At 27.8% G+C, this 13,942-nt stretch overlaps 1 long non-coding RNA gene across 3 annotated transcripts; it reads left to right on the forward strand.

Annotated features, from left to right (window-relative positions):
• Positions 1-486: 486 nt before the first annotated feature.
• Positions 487-13,726, forward strand: LOC134259006 (uncharacterized). 3 transcript variants are annotated; one of them, XR_009990265.1, is made up of 14 exons: positions 487-709; positions 1,375-1,505; positions 1,876-2,006; positions 2,377-2,507; positions 2,878-3,008; positions 3,379-3,509; positions 3,880-4,010; positions 4,381-4,511; positions 4,882-5,012; positions 5,383-5,513; positions 5,884-6,014; positions 6,385-6,515; positions 6,886-7,016; positions 13,687-13,726. It is a non-coding gene; the product is annotated as an uncharacterized LOC134259006 (long non-coding RNA). The 3 variants fall into 3 exon arrangements; XR_009990264.1 differs by lacking the exon at positions 13,687-13,726 and adding an exon at positions 7,397-7,527; XR_009990266.1 differs by lacking the exons at positions 487-709; positions 13,687-13,726 and adding exons at positions 1,083-1,148; positions 7,397-7,527.
• Positions 13,727-13,942: the final 216 nt, after the last annotated feature.

Raw genomic sequence — 13,942 nt, forward strand, 5'->3', positions numbered from 1 at the left:
AAACACATGGCCTCAGGAAGACACCCATATGAAAAATCAAATTTTCAAGAATTATGGATAATGACAAGAAAAAAACGAAACAAATGGTTGTAGCCATATTATCAATGAATCAAACTAACCCCATTTTCAATGCATTTTTCATCTCATGAATGCTGTAGCTGCGCAGTTCTAACATGATTAATTTTCTTCTGATTAAGACAAAATAAACTTAATTGTTTACTAATTTTGGTCTCTAACAGTAGGTAATTAGTGCATTAGCACTTTGAGTAACTTTGGGCTAGTTTGGTAGAGTATTAAGCGCATTCTTGGTATTTCTTAGTTTACACCAGACTAGATCAAATATGGCTTGTACATCCCCCTTAAAAGAGTAATTAGTTATGTAAAATTCAGTTTATATGAATGTAAATGGGGTATTTATTCTCAGCTCATGTAAGGTATAATTTGCATGTAACCCAGAGTGTATTTAATATTACTATGATGGGTCATTCTGTGATTGAATTTAAATCAGAAAAAATGTTTACTAAATTTTGGTAAAATACATATGGTATCTTTTACATTTCTGTCCTGTTTGTCTGTCAATTGTTGCTTTACTTCCTTTGTAAAATGAGGTTAATTTGTGTATCACTGAATATTGTATGCTTTTTTTCAGGATCAGCTAAGATGTTGTTTCACTGGATTATTTAATTGGGCATATAATTGGATAATTCTGGTAAGTTTGTCTTTGTTTTGTTTACATTTCCTATGAAGGTCATCTTTGCATTTAACCATGATTATATGGTTTAATTTAATTACTGTGTAATTCTTATGTGATCTCATATCTCTAACATTCATATAAGCACAGTCTTATTTTGTCTAAAATATACTAAGGAAACTTCATATTGTTAATAAGTCCTTTTGCATAAATTATGATATAATGTCATAATTCATTATGTCTGTTACCCATGGAATTCAGACTTACTAAATTGTGATCTATAAGGAATGTAATAAAAGAAAAAGTAAGAATCTACAAAAGGTTTATCCTTGTTTTGATTCTAAATATGTGGTATATATGGCATACATATACTTTTGTTTCTTGGTAATGAGCTTTTCAAAAAATGTAGGACTACATGTTGTATATGCTAATATCTTTTTGTATGCTGTACTGACAGGTATTAAACAAAATTGAATATGCTGTTAAGAGAAAGTCTGTTAGTGTCTAAAAATTACACTGATAATCATTTTGTATTTGTGATATTGATACAGTAACTGTGCTTCTTTTGTTATCTAAAGATAACATGGTGAACTATTTTCATGAACTTTTTGGCACTGTATTTAAACATGCAATGTTTCATGCAGTTCCTTGTCATATTAACAAAATGATTATATTTTCTACAGTCCTCAACCTGGAAGATATGTTTTATTCCTAACCATCTATAATCCATTCTCTATGAAGTTCAGCCTGTCTGCCCAAATTCCTTTGGAAATACATAGTTAGTCAACCAACATAGAAACAATCAAACTTGAAGGTAAAGTTTCAATGAGATATCATTTTAATTTATTTAATTCTGTTTTATTTAAATGTTTATATTTTAAAATGGATAAAAAAATGGATAAAAAACATCTGATAATGGAAATCAATATCATAAAGATAATAAGTTTTTTAGTGTCTAAATAATTAATCTGATAATCATTTTATTTATGATATTAATACAGTAGTTGTGCTTGTTTATTATCTATAGATAACATGATGAACTTTTCTCATCTGGAGTTAATGTTAAAAACAATTTTTTGAGATTAAAAACAAATATTTTCATGAACTTTTTGGCACTGTATTTAAACATGCAATGTTTCATGCAGTTCCTTGTCATATTAACAAAATGATTATATTTTCTACAGTCCTCAACCTGGAAGATATGTTTTATTCCTAACCATCTATAATCCATTCTCTATGAAGTTCAGCCTGTCTGCCCAAATTCCTTTGGAAATACATAGTTAGTCAACCAACATAGAAACAATCAAACTTGAAGGTAAAGTTTCAATGAGATATCATTTTAATTTATTTAATTCTGTTTTATTTAAATGTTTATATTTTAAAATGGATAAAAAAATGGATAAAAAACATCTGATAATGGAAATCAATATCATAAAGATAATAAGTTTTTTAGTGTCTAAATAATTAATCTGATAATCATTTTATTTATGATATTAATACAGTAGTTGTGCTTGTTTATTATCTATAGATAACATGATGAACTTTTCTCATCTGGAGTTAATGTTAAAAACAATTTTTTGAGATTAAAAACAAATATTTTCATGAACTTTTTGGCACTGTATTTAAACATGCAATGTTTCATGCAGTTCCTTGTCATATTAACAAAATGATTATATTTTCTACAGTCCTCAACCTGGAAGATATGTTTTATTCCTAACCATCTATAATCCATTCTCTATGAAGTTCAGCCTGTCTGCCCAAATTCCTTTGGAAATACATAGTTAGTCAACCAACATAGAAACAATCAAACTTGAAGGTAAAGTTTCAATGAGATATCATTTTAATTTATTTAATTCTGTTTTATTTAAATGTTTATATTTTAAAATGGATAAAAAAATGGATAAAAAACATCTGATAATGGAAATCAATATCATAAAGATAATAAGTTTTTTAGTGTCTAAATAATTAATCTGATAATCATTTTATTTATGATATTAATACAGTAGTTGTGCTTGTTTATTATCTATAGATAACATGATGAACTTTTCTCATCTGGAGTTAATGTTAAAAACAATTTTTTGAGATTAAAAACAAATATTTTCATGAACTTTTTGGCACTGTATTTAAACATGCAATGTTTCATGCAGTTCCTTGTCATATTAACAAAATGATTATATTTTCTACAGTCCTCAACCTGGAAGATATGTTTTATTCCTAACCATCTATAATCCATTCTCTATGAAGTTCAGCCTGTCTGCCCAAATTCCTTTGGAAATACATAGTTAGTCAACCAACATAGAAACAATCAAACTTGAAGGTAAAGTTTCAATGAGATATCATTTTAATTTATTTAATTCTGTTTTATTTAAATGTTTATATTTTAAAATGGATAAAAAAATGGATAAAAAACATCTGATAATGGAAATCAATATCATAAAGATAATAAGTTTTTTAGTGTCTAAATAATTAATCTGATAATCATTTTATTTATGATATTAATACAGTAGTTGTGCTTGTTTATTATCTATAGATAACATGATGAACTTTTCTCATCTGGAGTTAATGTTAAAAACAATTTTTTGAGATTAAAAACAAATATTTTCATGAACTTTTTGGCACTGTATTTAAACATGCAATGTTTCATGCAGTTCCTTGTCATATTAACAAAATGATTATATTTTCTACAGTCCTCAACCTGGAAGATATGTTTTATTCCTAACCATCTATAATCCATTCTCTATGAAGTTCAGCCTGTCTGCCCAAATTCCTTTGGAAATACATAGTTAGTCAACCAACATAGAAACAATCAAACTTGAAGGTAAAGTTTCAATGAGATATCATTTTAATTTATTTAATTCTGTTTTATTTAAATGTTTATATTTTAAAATGGATAAAAAAATGGATAAAAAACATCTGATAATGGAAATCAATATCATAAAGATAATAAGTTTTTTAGTGTCTAAATAATTAATCTGATAATCATTTTATTTATGATATTAATACAGTAGTTGTGCTTGTTTATTATCTATAGATAACATGATGAACTTTTCTCATCTGGAGTTAATGTTAAAAACAATTTTTTGAGATTAAAAACAAATATTTTCATGAACTTTTTGGCACTGTATTTAAACATGCAATGTTTCATGCAGTTCCTTGTCATATTAACAAAATGATTATATTTTCTACAGTCCTCAACCTGGAAGATATGTTTTATTCCTAACCATCTATAATCCATTCTCTATGAAGTTCAGCCTGTCTGCCCAAATTCCTTTGGAAATACATAGTTAGTCAACCAACATAGAAACAATCAAACTTGAAGGTAAAGTTTCAATGAGATATCATTTTAATTTATTTAATTCTGTTTTATTTAAATGTTTATATTTTAAAATGGATAAAAAAATGGATAAAAAACATCTGATAATGGAAATCAATATCATAAAGATAATAAGTTTTTTAGTGTCTAAATAATTAATCTGATAATCATTTTATTTATGATATTAATACAGTAGTTGTGCTTGTTTATTATCTATAGATAACATGATGAACTTTTCTCATCTGGAGTTAATGTTAAAAACAATTTTTTGAGATTAAAAACAAATATTTTCATGAACTTTTTGGCACTGTATTTAAACATGCAATGTTTCATGCAGTTCCTTGTCATATTAACAAAATGATTATATTTTCTACAGTCCTCAACCTGGAAGATATGTTTTATTCCTAACCATCTATAATCCATTCTCTATGAAGTTCAGCCTGTCTGCCCAAATTCCTTTGGAAATACATAGTTAGTCAACCAACATAGAAACAATCAAACTTGAAGGTAAAGTTTCAATGAGATATCATTTTAATTTATTTAATTCTGTTTTATTTAAATGTTTATATTTTAAAATGGATAAAAAAATGGATAAAAAACATCTGATAATGGAAATCAATATCATAAAGATAATAAGTTTTTTAGTGTCTAAATAATTAATCTGATAATCATTTTATTTATGATATTAATACAGTAGTTGTGCTTGTTTATTATCTATAGATAACATGATGAACTTTTCTCATCTGGAGTTAATGTTAAAAACAATTTTTTGAGATTAAAAACAAATATTTTCATGAACTTTTTGGCACTGTATTTAAACATGCAATGTTTCATGCAGTTCCTTGTCATATTAACAAAATGATTATATTTTCTACAGTCCTCAACCTGGAAGATATGTTTTATTCCTAACCATCTATAATCCATTCTCTATGAAGTTCAGCCTGTCTGCCCAAATTCCTTTGGAAATACATAGTTAGTCAACCAACATAGAAACAATCAAACTTGAAGGTAAAGTTTCAATGAGATATCATTTTAATTTATTTAATTCTGTTTTATTTAAATGTTTATATTTTAAAATGGATAAAAAAATGGATAAAAAACATCTGATAATGGAAATCAATATCATAAAGATAATAAGTTTTTTAGTGTCTAAATAATTAATCTGATAATCATTTTATTTATGATATTAATACAGTAGTTGTGCTTGTTTATTATCTATAGATAACATGATGAACTTTTCTCATCTGGAGTTAATGTTAAAAACAATTTTTTGAGATTAAAAACAAATATTTTCATGAACTTTTTGGCACTGTATTTAAACATGCAATGTTTCATGCAGTTCCTTGTCATATTAACAAAATGATTATATTTTCTACAGTCCTCAACCTGGAAGATATGTTTTATTCCTAACCATCTATAATCCATTCTCTATGAAGTTCAGCCTGTCTGCCCAAATTCCTTTGGAAATACATAGTTAGTCAACCAACATAGAAACAATCAAACTTGAAGGTAAAGTTTCAATGAGATATCATTTTAATTTATTTAATTCTGTTTTATTTAAATGTTTATATTTTAAAATGGATAAAAAAATGGATAAAAAACATCTGATAATGGAAATCAATATCATAAAGATAATAAGTTTTTTAGTGTCTAAATAATTAATCTGATAATCATTTTATTTATGATATTAATACAGTAGTTGTGCTTGTTTATTATCTATAGATAACATGATGAACTTTTCTCATCTGGAGTTAATGTTAAAAACAATTTTTTGAGATTAAAAACAAATATTTTCATGAACTTTTTGGCACTGTATTTAAACATGCAATGTTTCATGCAGTTCCTTGTCATATTAACAAAATGATTATATTTTCTACAGTCCTCAACCTGGAAGATATGTTTTATTCCTAACCATCTATAATCCATTCTCTATGAAGTTCAGCCTGTCTGCCCAAATTCCTTTGGAAATACATAGTTAGTCAACCAACATAGAAACAATCAAACTTGAAGGTAAAGTTTCAATGAGATATCATTTTAATTTATTTAATTCTGTTTTATTTAAATGTTTATATTTTAAAATGGATAAAAAAATGGATAAAAAACATCTGATAATGGAAATCAATATCATAAAGATAATAAGTTTTTTAGTGTCTAAATAATTAATCTGATAATCATTTTATTTATGATATTAATACAGTAGTTGTGCTTGTTTATTATCTATAGATAACATGATGAACTTTTCTCATCTGGAGTTAATGTTAAAAACAATTTTTTGAGATTAAAAACAAATATTTTCATGAACTTTTTGGCACTGTATTTAAACATGCAATGTTTCATGCAGTTCCTTGTCATATTAACAAAATGATTATATTTTCTACAGTCCTCAACCTGGAAGATATGTTTTATTCCTAACCATCTATAATCCATTCTCTATGAAGTTCAGCCTGTCTGCCCAAATTCCTTTGGAAATACATAGTTAGTCAACCAACATAGAAACAATCAAACTTGAAGGTAAAGTTTCAATGAGATATCATTTTAATTTATTTAATTCTGTTTTATTTAAATGTTTATATTTTAAAATGGATAAAAAAATGGATAAAAAACATCTGATAATGGAAATCAATATCATAAAGATAATAAGTTTTTTAGTGTCTAAATAATTAATCTGATAATCATTTTATTTATGATATTAATACAGTAGTTGTGCTTGTTTATTATCTATAGATAACATGATGAACTTTTCTCATCTGGAGTTAATGTTAAAAACAATTTTTTGAGATTAAAAACAAATATTTTCATGAACTTTTTGGCACTGTATTTAAACATGCAATGTTTCATGCAGTTCCTTGTCATATTAACAAAATGATTATATTTTCTACAGTCCTCAACCTGGAAGATATGTTTTATTCCTAACCATCTATAATCCATTCTCTATGAAGTTCAGCCTGTCTGCCCAAATTCCTTTGGAAATACATAGTTAGTCAACCAACATAGAAACAATCAAACTTGAAGGTAAAGTTTCAATGAGATATCATTTTAATTTATTTAATTCTGTTTTATTTAAATGTTTATATTTCAAAATGGATAAAAAAAATGGATAAAAAACATCTGATAATGGAAATCAATATTATAAAGATAGTAAGTTTTTTAGTGTCTAAATAATTAATCTGATAATCATTTTATTTATGATATTAATACAGTAGTTGTGCTTGTTTATTATCTATAGATAACATGATGAACTTTTCTCATCTGGAGTTAATGTTAAAAACAATTTTTTGAGATTAAAAACAAATATTTTCATGATCTTTTTTGGCATTGTACATGTTGTATTTAAACATGCATTGTTTCATGCAGTACTCTGTCATATTAACAAAATGGTTTTATTTCTACAGTCATCAACATGGAAGATATGTTTTGTTCCTATAACCATCTGTAATCAATTCTCTATGAAGTTCAGACTGTCTGCTCTTCCTTTGGAAATACACAGTTAGTTAATCAACATAGAAACACACAAACTTGAAGGTAAAGTTTCAATGAGATACAATTGTAATTTTTATTTATTTATTTACTTATTTATTTATTTATTTACATATGCATTTTAATATTTTTGAATTGATAAGTAAATGATATATGATTTTTTTTTAAATAAAGAGGGCTTGGTGGTCATGGTCATGTTTAAACTCTATTGATATCCTTTAGAAGAAGAAGAAAAGGCATAAAAATTCATGATCAAATTTTTAAAACTAAAATGTATGAAATTTTTCTTTGCCAAATGATAGTTAACAGCTGAAGATAGCATATTTATAGAATATGTTAAATATTGCTAATTTGTTAACCCCCAGCTTCCTTAATAGCATAATTGGTAAAGATAGGAAGTTTTGGCTTCAATTGCTGATGAATTCTGAATTTTCCATTTAATATTAACCCTTTGTGTGCGGGAACCCAATATATTGGGTCTGACGTCACAAACGCTACCGTGCGGGAACCCAATATATTGGGTCTGAGTGTGGAATTAGCGCTTCGTAACATAAAACGTTGTATAAAACGTATAAATGAGTTGTGAATTACTAAGAATCTATCAATATGCATTATAAAACCATAATACATTGAAAAATAGGTAATTAAGATGTGAAAATATGCGAATTATTTTTGAAATTGTGATTTAAAGTGAAGGTGTTGGCTTTTGTTACGAAGAAAGTCAGTCCGCTATTTTTGGAAACAGGGAAAAAACGCGCATGTAATAAATATCTACTAACTAGCTCTAACATAATGAAAAATAAAGAAATAAATCCCCAGAATAGTCAAATATTAATAATTCTAATAAATTTGAGCTAGTAGACATAAAATTACATAAAAATTGTCGATATTATAGCAGCAAAACTTTGGTTAACTTGACTTGACCTTAACCTTGCGAAGTTCTTCCTGTTAAAACGAAAGTAGGGTGCACATGCTACACTTTAGTCTGAAGCATATCGAGAGCTTATATGGTCGGTAAAGTTTTATATTTTGGGCATAATGTGGTTATTATTTGTTTATTTGGGGTTTTGTAAGTAGACATACATTACATCGTCTACATGAAAACAATAATGCACGAGATTTAACCTGGCAAGTCACAGACGTTTTTCTCTTCCTCAGTGGCTGTGCACGTTGTTTACATACGTAAATTAAGCTTTGCTTTGAAATAAAGGTTTGCAAAAAAAAAAAAAAAAAAAAATTTGAAACATCTTGTCAATTAAGAGTATTTGTTTTTTTTTTAACAATGAATAAACAAATATTTTTTTTTTAATCTAAAGACCCATTTAAAAAATGTTGAAAGATAAAAAAAGGTTTCACCTAATAAAAAAAATAAATGTAGAGGGCCTTGAACACTGTAGCAAATTTTCCGATGAGTGATTGCATTAATAAGGAAGTGCAAAAGAGATATATAGAGAATATATTCTTGTGATCAAGCAAAATTAATTCATGATGCATGAAGGTATTCGAAATATACACAATATGAATTTAAAAGAGTCAATTAAGTGGTCCTAATTACACCTTAAATTTCTGGTTTAAAGCTGCTTTTTTCCCATCTATTTGGGAAAACTTTCAAATATTTTTTTATAACAGTATATATGATATATTGTAAAATTTTTATTTAAAATTAAAAAAATAATTCAACTTGATATTTTCTAGTGTCTTTAAATGTAAGCTAGTTCTCTACACTAAGAGTGAAGTTTACTTTAAAAAATCCAGATGGTATTGAGAAGAGCAAAAAACATTATGTTTCAGAAAAGATGCATTCAAACATGTGCATATACATGAAAATGGTAAAAAGTAATGAAAAATTTTTGAAGTGCTGATTTTCCCTGAAATGACTGTCATTTGTTTAAACTGTGGTATTTGTTTTATTTCAGTAAGTAATAAAAATACCATTTTTATTTCCTTGATGAGGATTAATCATTATAATATAGACTCTCAATAATTTCAAAACCAAAATATGTTCCGGGATCTTTGGTATCTTAGAGTTAGATTTCTTCAAGGCTTTTACATATTACTCTATTTTGCATGGAACCTAATCACTAAGTGAAAATAATTGGTACATGTATCAGAATTTTTTTTTTCTAAATCAAGTATAAGTTTATGTATCAGGGAGACATTTTCTTTTTCTTTAAAATAGACTTTTGCTTGAATGAAGCATGTGGATTAAATTGTACATTTCCCCTACTTTTTATTTCTATTTTATTAAAACCAAAAACAGTGAGACTGCCCCAACCTATACATGCACACTCAAAATTATAAAATTCACTGGTTAAATAAATGGTAACTCTACAGTTTAAAATCAATGCCCTGTTCACACGGAGAGTTTAATTTGAATTAAACATAAAGTTACTGTGAATTAGCCTCACTTAGCGTTCAAACGGAAAATTTAATGCAAATTAGTTTACCGTAATTCGAATTAGTTTACTGCACATTAAATTACTTCGCATTAGCTCCGTGTTAACGCTAAGCGAAGCTAATTCGAATTAAATTTTGACGCATGCGTAAAGCCAGAATTTAGTCACAGGACACGTGTTGGTGGTTAGATATAGGTATTTGTGCTATATTTGGTTCAAAAATTGAGGGAAAGTATGTTAATCACTAAAATCAATGAATACCTGTAGCCACTACATGATGAATCAAATGGATGGCTCTGCATACATGATGTGGTTTACAAATGACGTCATAATAGACTTACTTATGCCTGACTGTAGAAGTAAAATTTTTATTCGCATTAGTTTACTTCGCATTAGCTGTCGTGTGAACGCAATTTAATTCGCATTAATTTGATTCGCATTAGTTTACTTCGCATTAATTTACTGCGAATTAAACTTGTCGTGTGAACAGGGCATAAGATGAAAAGTCATTTTTTTAGGCATAAGAAGGAGATCAGAGTCTTTAGAATGAGTAATTTGTGAATTGTATGGACTTGCATGTACATCTGTTCAATAAATTACAATAAAGACTGGGTGATAGAAATTGTACTTCACCTCTCAAACTCAAAAGTACACACTGTACATGTTTTTACCTATTAATATGTAATATGTCCTCTATTTTACAAGTTTATAAGGCCCAAGAAGCTTCTACATTCCATCCCTTCTAGATATGTAAGATAGGTACATTTGATATAAGAGATAATCATATATGCCTGAATGAATACAGTAAAAAAGCTAGGATTTACTGTGATAATTTTTTTTTAATGATGGTCAGGAAAATTTTGCAAAAATGCAAATTCCTGTACAGTTATTTATCAACAAAGATTACTTTTTGGTCTCCAAAGATATGTTTATTTTTAAATATGAAAATGTGAATAGTTACTAAGAATACAAAGAAATCCCATGGTGGAAATAAAATGTATTTCATCATTAGGAATAATATTTTATGTTGAAGTAAAAATTCAGGCACATTCAAAACTTGTGTAACAGGAAAGGAGAAAATTTGTGGTTGGACCAGGAATTGAACCCAGGAACCCTGCTTCACTAGTCAGGTGCTCTATCGAATGAGCTACCCAGGTTGATACCCATAGCACAACCATTACATATCCTTCCTTAAAATTATCTTCATCCTTGCAGACACAAACCAAATTCTAAGTCCCTGACAGGACTTTCACTTGCAAATCCAGAGGGGTCAATAACATCAAATCTGTAACAAGGAAGGAGAAAATGCACGACTGGACCGTGAATTGAAGAAGGGACCCCTGCATCACTGGTCAGATGCTTTACTGACTGAGCTTACTAGGCCTACAACCATGACCCATACCATTACACTTGCATAAACTTAAAAGTATTTCATAATACATTGATTGATATTACATATCTGTCAACCATCATTAACTAAAATCAATTGGAAAAAAAATCAAAACTGATTTCACCAGTGACCACAATGAAGTAATTTTTGAAAACCATTATAAATGACTGTTAATGGTGCTTAAATTTCTAAAATTTAAAATTCTAGTTTTCCTGCCGGCAATTATTGTTGCCAGCTAGGAATAAAACTTCTAAAATAAATGCCACATTTCTTACAGAGTGAGAAGTATTGTGGGAGGAAAGTTTATGAATATGTTTACAATACAGATAGCACGGAGAATCGCATATTCTTCAATAAAAGCACAATAAAAAAAAATTAAAGTGATATGAGAATTACTAGAGTAGATTTAGGGCTGTTAGATGGCCAGTCATTAGAAAATAAGACCTCAATAACTTGTGTAATTAATGTTATTTTATTTTTTAAAATTTATTTCACATATTGACTGCTTTAATTTGACAATGAATACTAGTAACAGCAATTAGTTCATTGTTGTGCCAATTTGCTCTAGGATTTCCCGACCTCGAAAATTGCATTTTCTTTGATGATAATACTTTCTTATATAATTTGCCAATATTTCTTAAAATAATCTCTGGTTTTATATTTACAGGCTAATTGAATCTTCAATTTATACTCTTTTTAGTTAAAATCTGAAAAAAAATCCATTAACTTAAATCAGAATTCACTTAAACCTACATGAATATATCTCTTACTCAGATAAGTATACAATGACTTTTCACAACATAACGGTATATAAAACATTGACTTTATCATTGAGTTATTGTTTAAATTAAATTTTTTTTTACATAATATTAAATCTAAAATTGAATTTTAAAGCAATTGGTTTATTTTTTTCATCAAAGTGCAATATTTTCTTTGAAAAATATAGTTAAAAAGCTACAAAATCATTTTAAAATATATTTTTTTGAAAATTTGGTTTCCATGGCAACATAAAATATAAGATTTAAAAAAAAAAAAATTATCAATTAATAAAACACAACATTTGCTAAATATTTGCCAAATTTCAAGCAAATTGGTTGTCAACAATCTTAGATATTTGCATTTTAGTACACCATTGTGATAATTTTGTTGATATTACAAAACAACTCAGTCCTGAGGTTACAGCTCGCGTAAAACAAGTCAGCACACAAAGGGTTAACATTCTATCAAAGAGAAAGAATACTATAATGTGGCTCATTAGGATGACCAGAAAAGAAATCTTAATGACCCTCTTGACTATGTATAAAGATTGTAACCTTAGAACTGATGTAAGATGATCTGATTGTGTGGAAATAAAATTTCCTGGTGTTTCTACTACCCAAGATCTTCTTATGAGTGTATGGGACTGCTGTAAACCTTCTCCTGTTTATAAAAATAATACCTTGGAGCATGGCACTTTATTCATAAAAGGTACTTTCAATATCATTTCTATGAGTTTGTGTTCTTTCTTTTTAATAATCTAGTGTTATATCTCCTTTAACCTCATTAATATGTATGCTTCCAACATCTTAGATCTGTCTGTATAGTTTCTTCAGCTCTTTGAACACAAATACCCTGATTCAATCTGTTGAGGTAAACATCATAGAGACAATTCATAGATGATTATCAGAGTGTATATATCACAATCTTGACCATAAGGTCAATTTAAATGGTCAAAGGCACAACAAATGAAAGTGAAAACTTTTCTTTTTTTTTTATCAGAATACATAATTTTGTAATAAACAAACACTGGAAAGTTACTCTCATAATGAGCCTTAATGTCTTCCAAGAGTTCAGTTTGGACTTCCTCCATTAATCCTTGTATCTTGTAATCCTTGTATAGATCTCCAATGGTTTTGTGGGCTAAAAATCATGTGTCTTTAACAATCTTTTTTTCTGACAACTGTTTTCTCTTATCATCCATAAACTTGACTTCTTCTCTAGTCAAAGGTCTTTCAGGGTAATCCAAGTAATTCTCACCCTCTTTTGGTAATAAATGGTTATATTCTTCATTGGCTTCTTCTGCAATCAAGGGTCTTTCTATGTGATCTCTGACAACATTAGGATCACCCTTTTCTGGACATAATTGGTTATATTCTTCTTGAGAAATGATCTCAATAGTGCCATTTTTTTTTATTTTAACTGGTATACCTCTGTCTACATCTTTCTCTGAAAGAATTCTCTCTCCGAACTGAATTTTACTCATTCCTTTACTCTTTTCTTTACTAGAGGTGTTACCCATGGTTAATATGAAAAGTCAAAATCTTATGTTACAACTTGTTTTTATACCCTTTTTGTCTATATGTAGAATTCCATCAAGCTTATATTACATTACAATTTTTTTTTTTCAACTAAGACATTATTTTTTTTTTTATTTTTTCAGGATTCTCTAGTGAGAGGTTATGGAAATGATCTATGTCTACTATTAGAATGGTGAAAGACTCTCAGATTATGCAAAGACTAACAGAATATCCTCTCTTGGAACACTGAAACAAGAAAACCAAACTTAAGAGGATGGAGGATTTAAGAAGAACATAAATATGATTTCCATCGAATTTAACCAGTACGATCATAGACTGTGGTTTATACAGGATGACAAAGACAGGACCCAGGATTGTATGTTTCACTGTCAGACACTG

Source organism: Saccostrea cucullata, unplaced genomic scaffold, assembly GCF_032062105.1.
Source record: "Saccostrea cucullata isolate Sc308-1 unplaced genomic scaffold, CSIRO_AGI_Scuc_v1 ctg18649, whole genome shotgun sequence".
In the NCBI taxonomy this organism is placed as follows: domain Eukaryota; kingdom Metazoa; phylum Mollusca; class Bivalvia; order Ostreida; family Ostreidae; genus Saccostrea; species Saccostrea cuccullata.